The sequence below is a fragment of the Ornithorhynchus anatinus genome, chromosome 14 (assembly GCF_004115215.2).
Source record: "Ornithorhynchus anatinus isolate Pmale09 chromosome 14, mOrnAna1.pri.v4, whole genome shotgun sequence".
Classification (NCBI taxonomy): domain Eukaryota; kingdom Metazoa; phylum Chordata; class Mammalia; order Monotremata; family Ornithorhynchidae; genus Ornithorhynchus; species Ornithorhynchus anatinus.
In genome coordinates this window covers 45,089,455-45,101,411 of record NC_041741.1, presented here as the reverse complement: position 1 = coordinate 45,101,411, position 11,957 = coordinate 45,089,455, and positions in this window count along the sequence as shown.

Here is an 11,957-nt window from a genome sequence, read left to right as displayed (position 1 = left end):
ACAAACGCTCAGCAGGCAGAAGTTGCTGCAGACTTCTCTCTGGAGGAGGAGGAGGAGCAGGAGGAGATTCACAGGGGCCCAGGGAGGAGAGAGCGAGGGCGGATAATACCAGCCACAAAGGCAACTTTGGAAAGGGAGCCACTAGGTTGGGAGGGCCCAGGAGAAGAGCGATGGGATCGGGGGGGTGGGGGTGGGCAGGGGAGAGTTGCTGTGGTGGCTATCAGGAAGTGGTGGGGGGCAAGGGGTGAGGGAACAGGCAGGAAGAGATCACATAAGCAATGTGCCATGGAGCAGCCAGCCCCAAAGTCACCCCTATTCTAACCAGAGGGGATGGGATAGGGCCCTTTCTGGTGATATTCCCATCCTGTCGGACTACCCCCCACCTAAGCCGAGACCAAGAGATGGCGAAAGGTCAGAAGGCAGTGCTCACAGGAGCCTCATTTCTTTTTAATGGTTTCTGTTAAGCGCTTATTATTAATTTATATTAATGTCTGTCTCCCCCCTCTAGAATATAAGCTCATTGTGGGCGGTATGTGTCTGTTTATTGTTGTATTGTACTCTCCCAAGCACTTAGTAACAGTAAGTGCTCAATTCACAAGGGAAGCAGCATGGCCTAATGGCAAGAACACGGGCTGGGGAGTCAGAGGATGTGGGTCCTAAACCCGGTTCGGCCAGTTGTCAGCTCTGTGACTTTGGACAAGTCACTTAACTTCTCTGTGCCTCAGTTATTCCATTTGTAAAATGGGGATTAAGACTGTGAGCCCCACGTGGGACAACCTGATTACCTCATGTCTACCCAAGTGATTAGAACAGTATTTGGTACATAGTACTTAACATATACCACAATTATTATTATTGTTATTACAATTGAATGAGTGAATGAATGTGCCAGGCACTGTACAAAGCACTGGGGTAGATACAAGCTAATCGAGCTAGACACATTCCATGTCTCACATGGAATCCCCATTTTACAGATGAGGTGACTGAGGCCCAGAGAAGTGAAATGACTTTCCCAAGGTCACACAGCAGACAAGTGGCAGAGCTGGGATTAGAAACCAGATCCTCCTGACTCCCAGGCCCGTGCTTTATCCGCTAGGCCACGTTGTTCGAGCTCCAGAAATTATTGAAGGGAAAATGGGATGAATGAACTCTGCCCATCTTGCCTAGACTAAGTGCAGGGAAGAGAGCATCCTACCCAGAGACCGGTGGAAAGGAGGAAGTTCACAGAGCCGAAGGTGCCCATGCAGGGCCCGCAAGGACACGTCGCTGATGTGGTGAGGGGAAGCCCAGACAAGTCAGCCAGTCAGTTAATCATATTTATTGAGTGCTTACTGTGTGCAGAGCACTGTACTACATGCTTGGGAGAGGAAAATATAACAATATTACAGAAACATTCCCTGCCCACAGTGAGCTTACAGTCTCCACCGGGCACAAGGACAGTTTGCTGGTCAGGAAAACTAGCATCGGGCCTTGGGCAAAACTCGCCTAGGCCTAAAAGAAATCAGGCTGCAGGCAAAGGAAATGGTCTGCCTTGAGGATGATTCTATGGGTGCCCCCCTGTCTCTGGTGACCGTTACCACAGGCAGAGAGAGCAGAGAGCCTAGGGAAACACACATGTGAACTGGATCAGTCTGTCAGTGAGTCCGTTGCACTTATTGAGTGCCTACTGTATGCAGAGCACTGTACTAAGCACTTGGGAGAATATAATGCAACAATAAATCGACACATTCTCTGCCCACAGCGAGTTTACAGTCTGTAGGGGGTGGACAGATATTGATACACATAAATAAATTACAGATATGCACATTAGTGCTATGGGGCAAGGGGAAAGGGGGAAGAGCAAAGGGAGCAAGTCAGGGTGACGCAGCAGGGAGTCGGAAAAGAAGAAAGGAGAGCTTAGTCGGGGAAGGCCTCTTGGAGGAGATGGGCCTTCAATAAGACTTTGAGAAAGGGGTGAGATATTTTCAACCTCCTGGCAGGGCTGGCAGGGCTGGGGGAGATCTTAAGAGATGGGGCTGGGAGCAAGGAGGAGGTGAGAGAGTACCAGAAGACCCCTGTGGGGTTGGCTGGGTCACAGTTTGGAGGCAAGAGGATGGAACAGGGGGACCTGCTGGTGCTCACTGCCTCCCAGGATACAGGAAACAAGGTGAGTGTGAATAGGGGTCTCTCACAGAGCAAAGCCACTGCAACCCAAGACCAGAGACAAGACAGAGACAGGTAGCCCTTGGGAACTTGTTCTGAGCTGGGCCTAACGGTGGTGCTCCATGAGCTGGAGAAGAATGCAAATCCAGGAGCCAGTCACAGAGGTTTCTTCTTTTTTTTTTTTTTGATGGTATTTGTTAAACACTTACTATGTGCCAGGCACCGTAATAAGTGCTGGGGTTGATACAAGCTAATCGGGTTGGACACAGTCCATGTCTCCCATGGGGTTTACAGCCTTAATCCCCATTTTACAGATGAGGGAACTGAGGCACAGAGAAGTGAAGTGACTAGCCCAAGGTCACACAGCAGACAAGTGGCAGAGCCCAAGTCCTCTGACTCCCAGACCAGGTCTGTCTACTGGACCACGCTGCTTCTCCAGGCTTGTGAGGGAAGGGGGGCCATGGACAAGGGATGGGATGGTAGTCACGAGAAGTAGCGTGACCTAGTGGAAATAACACAGGCCTGGGGTTCAGAGGTCTTGGATTCTAATCTTGACTTCACACTAGCCTGCTGGGGCACCTTGGTCAAGTCACTTAACCTCAATGTGCCTCAGTTTCCTCATAAGTATAACAAGGATTTAATACCATTCTCCCTCCCTCTTACGCTGTGAGTGCCAAGTGGGACTGTGTCCAACCTGACTGATTATTCTTGTATCTACTCCAGTGCTTGGAGTAGAACAAATACTATAAAAAAAGAAACTCTCTCCCCTCCCCTCTCCCTTGGGCAGACAGAGTCCAATTTTGTCTCCAAGAGAGTCTCTCAGTCAGTCAATCATATTTATTGAGCACTTACTGTGTACAGAGCACTGTACTAAGCACTTGGGAGAGTACAATATAAGAATAAGCAGGCACATTCCCTGCCCACAGCGAGCTTACAGTCCAGAGAGGGGACAGGGACGGGGAAAGATTGGCCTTGTTTCTGCCCATGCTCCTGATGTCCCTCCCTCCTCTACCTTGTCACTTTTTGTCCCCCTGCTCCAGGGATGGGGGGAGCTGGACTTATCCAGCTCAGACCTACCCTGCTGACCCCTCCAGGCTTTCCCTTGGACCTTCCCCATGACCTACCTCCCCCAGGTCCTCATCCCTCTAGAGGCGGGGGCTACCAGATGCCATGAGACCAAGTCCCCACCCCAGTGAAGCAAATCAAGTCCCAGGTGAAGGCCACCCAGAAGCACAAGAAGGTCAGGGTAGGCAGAGGGGTCTTGGCCCCTGGAACACTGGTCCATCAGGACTATGAAACCTCAGGAAGACCTGCTGATTGCTGGACTGTCAGCTCCTCCAGGGCAAGGAGAGGTCAACTATCTATTTTTTGTTTATGGTATTTGTTAAGCACTTTCTCTGTGCCAGGTACTGTCCTAAGCACAGATAGATACAAGGTGGGACACAGTCCATGTCCCATCCACATGGGCCTCACAGTCTTAATTCCCATTTTACAGAGGAGGTAATTGAGGCACAGAGAAATGAGGTCACTTTCTCAAGGTCACATGGCAGACAAGTGGCGGGGCTGGGATTAGAACACAGGTCCTTCTGACTCTGAGGTCTGCATTCTATTCATTGGGCCATGCTGTTTCTCTATTGTAATAAATAATAATAATAATGGTGATTGTGGTATTTGTTAAGCGATAACTATATGCCAATCACTCGGAACAGGGATTAGAACCTAGAACTTCCAACTCCCAGGCCCAAGCTTTTTCACTAGACTACAGTGGTTCTCTACTGCACTCTGTCAAGTGCTCAGTACAAGGCTCTCCTTACTGAAGATGGTCAGTAAATACTACTGATTGATGGTGCTCCCATGGGGAAGAAGGGGGAGATGAGGTAATCCAGGACCTGGTGTCCCTGAAGACACGAGCCTTGAGGTGGAATGGGGTAGGGAGTGACAAGCAGACAGGGAGACTTCTTCTCACCTCTGAGAAGGCAGAGAGGGCAGGAAGGGCAGCACAGAGGCAGGTCAGGGGGAAGGAGAGGGTAGGATGGAGATAAGCTCCACTGAAGCAACGGCGAGCGAGTAGGTTGAGGAGCTGGAGGCTCTGAAAGACAGGGGTGTAGGCCGGGGCAGAGCGGCGGAGAAACTCAGGGAGGGAAAGACATCTAAATTTAACCCACCAGGCAACAGGGAGCCTGGGAGGACACGAGGGGGAGTGATAGGGAGAGGGAAGATTAATTTAGCTGCTAAGGTTGGAACCGACCAGAGGGTGAGAGGCGAGAGGCAAGGAGAAGGTCACGAGAGCAGTGAGGTGACCATAGATCACGGCTGGGGGGAGTTGGGGGATGACGGGAGGAGATGTGGACAGTGTTAGGAAGGTGCTGCAGAAGGGGAAGGGAGGAGGCAAACTCTTGGGGTGTCTGCCCATCTAAAAGGCTGGGAAAATACCCAGAATGTCAGGTATGGAGCAGCACTATTAGGGTGAGTCTTTGGGGCTTGGCGATACTCTGCCTGACATCAATGGGGGCAAGGTTAAAGGTCGAGCAGGGATTCTGGAGTTGATGATGTCCTGGCCTTAAGAGAAGGGGCACAGCAGCTGCCGGCAGACTAACTGACCTGGCAGTAGAGAAGCAGAGTGGCCTTGTGGAGAGAGCAAGGGCTGGGGAGTCAGAAGGACCTCAGTTCTAATCCCAGTTCTGCCACTTGTCTACTGGGTGATCTTGAGCAAGTCATTTCCCTTTTCTGGGCTCCAGTTACCTCATCTGTAAAATGGGAATTGAGACTGTGAGTCCCATTAGGGGCATGGACTCTGTCCAATCTATCAGTTTAAATCTACCCTGACGCTTATGGCACATAGTAAGCACTTACCAAATACTATGAAAAACTATTTAACTTAATCAATGGTATTTATTGAGAGTTTCCTGTGGGCAGAGGACTTGGGAAAGTATCATAGCTAGTAGGTATGATCCTGCCCTCAAGCTGCTTTCAGTCTGCAGACCTCATTGTGAGCAGTGCCAGGCGTAACATACACCATATAATGAGGTGCCTACTATGTATTCATTCATTCATTCAATAGTATTTATTGAGCGCTTACTATGTGCAGAGCACTGTACTAAGCGCTTGGGATGAACAAGTTGGCAACAGATAGAGACAGTCCCTGCCGTTTGATGGGCTTACAGTCTAATCGGGGAGACGGACAGACAAGAACGATGGCAATAAATAGAGTCAAGGGGAAGAACATCTCGTAAAAACCGATGGCAACTAAATAGAATCAAGGCAATGTACAATTCATTTACAAAATAAATAGGGTAATGGAAATATATACAGTTGAGCGGACGAGTACAGTGCTGTGGGGATGGGAAGGGAGAGGTGGAGGAGCAGAGGGAAAAGGGGAAAAAGAGGGTTTAGCTGCGGAGAGGTAAAAGGGGGGTGGCAGAGGGAGTAGAGGGAGAAGAGGAGCTCAGTCTGGGAACGCCTCTTGGAGGAGGTGAGTTTTAAGTAGGGTTTTGAAGAGGGGAAGAGAATCAGTTTGGCGGAGGTGAGGAGGGAGGGCGTTCCGGGACCGCGGGAGCACGCGGCCCGGGGGTCGACGGCGGGATAGGCGAGACCGAGGGACGGTGAGGAGGTGGGCGGCGGAAGAGCGGAGCGTGCGGGGTGGGCGGTAGAAAGAGCAAAGGGAGGAGAGATAGGAAGGGGCAAGGTGATGGAGAGCCTCGAAGCCTAGAGTGAGGAGTTTTTGTTTGGAGCGGAGGTCGATAGGCAACCACTGGAGTTGTTTAAGAAGGGGAGTGACATGCCCAGATCGTTTCTGCAGGAAGATGAGCCAGGCAGCGGAGTGAAGAATAGACCGGAGCAGGGCGAGAGAGGAGGAAGGGAGGTCAGAGAGAAGGCCGACACAGTAGTCTAGCCGGGATATAACGAGAGCCCATAGCGGTAAGGTAGCCGTCTGGGTGGAGAGGAAAGGGCGGATCTTGGCGATATTGTAGAGGTGAAACCGGCAGGTCTTGGTAACGGATAGGATGTGTGGGGTGAACGAGAGGGACGAGTCAAGGATGACACCGAGATCGCGGGCCCGAGAGACGGGAAGGATGGTCGTGCCATTGACGGTGATAGAGAAGTCTGGGAGCGGACCGGGTTTGGGAGGGAAGATGAGGAGCTCAGTCTTGCTCATGTTGAGTTTTAGGTGGCGGGCCGACATCCAGGGGGAGACTATGTAGGGGATGGCTTGTCTCATAGTGGACCTTTCAGCTACTTCACAGCCACAGGGAAGCTTTTGCCAATCGTCTCTGGATGTGAAGTGATTATATGCCCCAGAAGTCTCGGTACCGACACCCGAATTAATCCATCAGGAAAACAGTGTGGGCCCAGAGGAAAGAGCAAGGGCCTGGTAATGAGAGGACTTAGGTCCGAATCTCGACTCTGGCACTTGCCTCCTTTGTGACCTAGGGCAAGTCACTTCACTTCTTCATGGCTCAGTTTCCTCATCTGTAAAATGGAGATTCAAATCCTGTTCCCCTTCCCACTTCCGACTGCGAGCCCCATGTGGTACAGGGACTGTATCCAACCTGATTGTCTTGTATTTAGCCCAGGGTTTAGTGCAGCGCTAACAGCTTAACAAACACCATCATTACTATCAGTCAAGAATATTTACAGAGTGCTTACTGTGTACAGAACCCTCTAGACTGTAAGCTCGTTGTGGGTAGGGAACATGTCTACCAACCCTTGTATTGTAATATCCCAAGCACTTAGAACAATGCTCTGCATACAATTAGCTCTCAATAAAAATAATTGATTGATTGATCAATTTAACTAGGCGCTTGGGAAAGTGCAATAGATTTGGGAGACATGATCCCTGCCCTCAAGGAGTTTACAGTCTTTTGAGGAGTGGAGAAAACAGACATTATCCATCCACTCCTAACCCCAGCTGGGCCCTGGAGTTAATCACTTCTGTTCACTGAGCCTCAATTTTCCTCCACTGCAAAAGAGAGAGAAAAACAGTGCTAGCCGCCTTTCCAGGTGACTGGGAAGAGTAAATGGTTATGAAGCACTTTACGAAGTGCTATATAAATGCTTACTAATAATTCTTATTGAACTAACAACACCTCCTCCCCCTTTCCCCCCCACACCACTCCACGTCAATCACTAACAGCGGCTAAACGAGGTTGGCAAGGCAAATGACGACATCCCGAAAAACCAGATGCCGTCCCGAAAAACCAGATGCTCCATTTGAGCTGTTCTTCCCAGTCCCCTGGGAGACAAATTATACCCTGAAAAGGAAAGGTGCTGTGACTCACTGGAAAGAGCATGGGCTTGGGAGTCAGAGGTCGTGGGTTCTAATCCCACTCCGCCACCTGTCAGCTGAGTGACTTTGGGCAGATCACTTAACTTCTCTGTCCCTCAGTTACCTCATCTGTAAAATGGGGATTCAGACTGTGAGCCCCCTGTGGGACAACCTGATTACCTTGTATCCTCCCAGTGCTTAGAACAGTGTTTGGTATATCGTAAGCGCTTAACAAATACCATTTTATTATTATTATCATTATTATTATGGTAATTTTCAGGGAGAGGGGAACCGGGCCGACTCAAGAGCGTCACCTAGGGGCCAGAAGGAAGGCTGCCGCTGCAATTCAGTCTCTTCCTCAGGGAACCTGGTGCTAAATTGACCAGATGTCCCGCTTTGGGTGGGACTTAGTTAAATTCATTAAAGTACCTAGTTAAATTAATTTGGGTGGGACTTTCCCTCCTCCCCACGCTTTTTTATGGCATTTGTTAAGCGCTTAGTACGTACCAGTCACTGTATACTAAACACTAGGGTGCTTGTTGGGTTGTATGCAGTCCATATCCTACGTTTTACAGATGAGATAGCTGTGGCCCAGAGAGATGAAATGACTTGCCCAAGGTCACACAGCAGACAAGTGGAAGAGCCGAGATTAGAACCCAGGTCCTTCTGACTCCCAGGTCCAAGTCCAGTCTAAATTAGGGGAACAGGAGAATAAGTATCCCTATTTTACAGTTGAGGAAACTGAAGCACGGAGAAGTTAAGTGATGTGCCTATGGTCACACCGAAAGCAATCGGACTCCCAGGCTTGTGCTCTCTCTGCTAGGTCATGCTACTTCCCATAGCACTTATCTGCTATGATAATAATAATAATAATAATAATAATGTTGGCATTTGTTAAGCGCTTACTATGTGCAAAGCACTGTCCTAAGCGCTGGGGGGATACAAGGTGATCAGGTTGCCCCACATGGGGCTCACAGTCTTAATCCCCATTTTGCAGATGAGGTAACTGAGGCACAGAGAAGTTAAGTGACTTGCCCAGTCACATAGCTGACAAGTGGCAGAGCCCATCCCAGCTCCGCTCCTTGTCAGCTGTGTGACTGTGGGCAAGTCACTTCACTTCTCAGTGACCTCATCTGTAAAATGGGGTTTAAGACTGTGAGCCTCACGAGGGACAACCTGCTTACCGGGTATCTCTCCCAGCGCTTAGAACAGTGCTCTGTACATAGTAAGCGCTTAACAAATACCAACATTATTATTTTTAAAATGGGGATTAAGACTGTGAGCCTCATGTGGGACAACCTGATTACCCTGTATACCCCAGCGCTTAGAACAGTGCTGTGCACAAAGTAAGCGCTTAGCAAATACCAATATTATTATTATTACCCCAGCGCTTAGTACAGTGCCCGGAACATGGCACTTAAAGAATACTATTTTTTGTTTAAAAAACCCAAAACTCCATCAGTGACTACCCACTCCTTTCTGCCTCGGTCGGAAATTCCCAGCCGTGGCCTCGATGGCCGCTCAACACGCACCGCTCCGCCTCGGCCACATGGTGGCAGCACCTGCAGGAGCCTGAAAAGGCATCGCTCTCCCCGGAGGCCCCGAGCGGCCACGTGACACGTGACAGAGCACGTGTCCCCCATATCATCTTCATCATCATCATCTAATAATAATGTTGGTATTTGTTAAGCGCTTACTCTGTGCAGAGCACTGTTCTAAGCGCTGGGGGAGATACAGGGTCATCAGGTTGTTCCACGTGAGGCTCCCAGTCTTCATCCCCGTTTTAATAATAATAATAATAATGTTGGTATTTGTTAAGCGCTTACTATGTGCAGAGCACTGTTCTAAGCGCTGGGGGAGATACAGGGTAATCAGGTTGTCCCACGTGAGGCTCACAGTTAATCCCCATTTTACAGATGAGGTAACTGAGGCACAGAGAAGTGAAGTGACTTGCCCACAGCCACACAGCTGACAAGTGGCAGAGCTGGGAGTCGAACCCATGACCTCTGACTCCGAAGCCCAGACTCTTTCCACTGAGCCACGCTGCTTCCGCTGCAGATGTGGTAACTGAGGCCCAGAGAAGTGAAGTTACTTGCCCACAGTCACACAGCTGACAAATGACAGAGGTGGGATTCTAACCCATGACCTCTGACTCCCAAGCCCAGACTTTCCACTGAGCCACGCTGCTTCTCTTATAATTAGGGTGTTTGTTAAGCACTTACTCTTTGCAGAGCACTGCTCTAAGCGCTGGGGTGGAGACAGGGTAATCAGTTTGTCCCACGTGGGGCTCTCATTTTTTAATCCCCATTTTTACAGAGGAGGGAACTGAGGCACAGACAAGTGAATCAACTTGCCCAAGGTCACACCGCAGACAAGTGGCGCAATCAGGATTAGAACACACGACCTCTGACTCCCTAGCCCGGGCTCTTTCCACTGAGCCGGCATGCCCAGCTGGTGTGTGGCATTTACCAAGGAGCTCCGGGCAAGACCCGGGACCTCCTGGGCTGCTCACCTGAAGCATCCTGCACATACCCTGCATTCCTCTACCTCATTGCAGCAGCCCAGCTCGCTCCAGCCCAGGCATCATCCTGCTTACACACCGCCCAAGTCCAATTGTTGGACTGTGTCCAACCTAATTAGCTGGTATTTACCCCAGCACGTAGTACGGTGCTTATCACACAGTAAGTGTTTAACATATACCATGAGAAACAACAAATAACAACAATAAAATCACTGTACTAAGCATTTTGGGAAGCAGTGTGGCTCAGTGGAAAGAACCCGGGCTTGGGAGTCAGAGATCATGGGTTTGAAACTCAGCTCTGCCACTTCTCAGCTGTGTGACTGTGGGCAAGTCACTTCACTTCTCTGGGCCTCAGTTCCCTCATCTGTAAAATGGGGATGAAGACTGTGAGCCTCACGTGGGACAACCTGATTACCTTGTATCCCCCCAGTGCTTAGAACAGTGTTTTGCACGAAGTAAGGGCTTAACAAATACCATCATCATCATGCACAGTAATCGGGTCATTCAATCTGTGCTCCACATGGGGCTCACAGTCTAGGGGGGAGGGAGGACAGGTTTTGAATCCCGTTTACAGATGAGGAAACTGAGGCACAGAGAAGTGAAGTGATTTCCCCTTGGTCACACAGCAGGCAAGTGGTGGAGCTGGGAGTAGAACCCAGGTCCTCTGATTCTCAGGCCTGTGTTTTTTCTACTAGGCCATGCTGAGAGCCCAGGCACCAGAGCTGAGCTTTGGGCAGTGGCTCTGGAGAGGGGGACGGCTAGGGATAGGCAGGGGGTAGCCCTGGGACCCCAAGGAGAAATGCTGGACAGGTTGACCAAGGAGTCCAACTGGCCCCTAGGCCCCTTACCCTAGGGGAGACCTGAGGAGAATAACCGTAACCTCTGGGCCTACTTTCTTGGGTAACTTCATCCTCTGAACCTACTTTCTTGGTTAACCTCAACCCCTGGGCCTTCTTTCTTAGGTAACCTCTCTCTGGGCCTACTTTCTTGGGTAAACTCTACCTCTGGACCTTCTTTTCTTGTTCCTCTCAGCCCCATTCACAGAGCTTGGTCCCAACCAAATCCTTTTCCAATACAGAGAAGTAAACTTCCGCACAGAGGGGAGAATCAGGGAAGGTCACTGAGAAGCAATGTGGCCTAGTGGAAAGAACACGGGCTTGGGAGTCAGAGGACCTGGGTTCTAATCCCTGCTCTGCCAACTGCTTGCTATGTGACCTTGAGCAAGTCAATTGACCTATGTGTGCCCAGTTTCCTCAACTGTAAATGGGAATTCAATACCTGTTCTCCCTCTTACTGTGATCCCCATGAAGGACAAGGACTGTGTCTGACCTAACTGACCCATATCTACCCCAGTCCTTAGAACAGTGTTTGACACATAGTAAGTGCTTAACAAATGCCCTGAAACAAAACAAAAAAACTGAGAGGCTTCTCTCCCCCCTCCACTTGGAGAATAATAATGGTGGGATTTGCTAAGCACTTACTATCAATCAATCATATTTATTGAGGACTTACTGTGTGCAGAGCGCTGTACTAAGTGCTAGGGAGCATACAACAGAGTTGGTAGACACATTCCTGCCCTCATTGACCTTAAAGTCTAGAGGAATTGCGCCCTATGACCCAAGCGCTGGGCTAGATACAATCCATTCAGATCAGATCTAGTCCCTGTCCCACATGGAGATCACAATCTAAAGGGGAAGAAGATTAGGTACGTAATCCCCATGCTACAGATGAGGAACCCCGAGGGTCAGAGAAGTTCAGCGATTTGCCCAAGATCACCCCTCAGGGAAGTGGCGGAGTTGGGATTAGAACCCAGGTCTCCTGACTCCCAGGTCTGCGCTATTTCCACTAGGCCACATTGCTTCTCAGAGAATGCGTCATTTCCGGCTTGGCAGAGTTATTCAGCCCTCGAAGGATCCCCTGTGTGCTGGCACAGGGAGTGGAAGAGCTTGCTAAACATCTGCCCAAGAAAGTACTCGTCTCTAAGTCTGAGGAGGAAGATGCTTCAGAGATTGGAGGTGGCGGGGACGT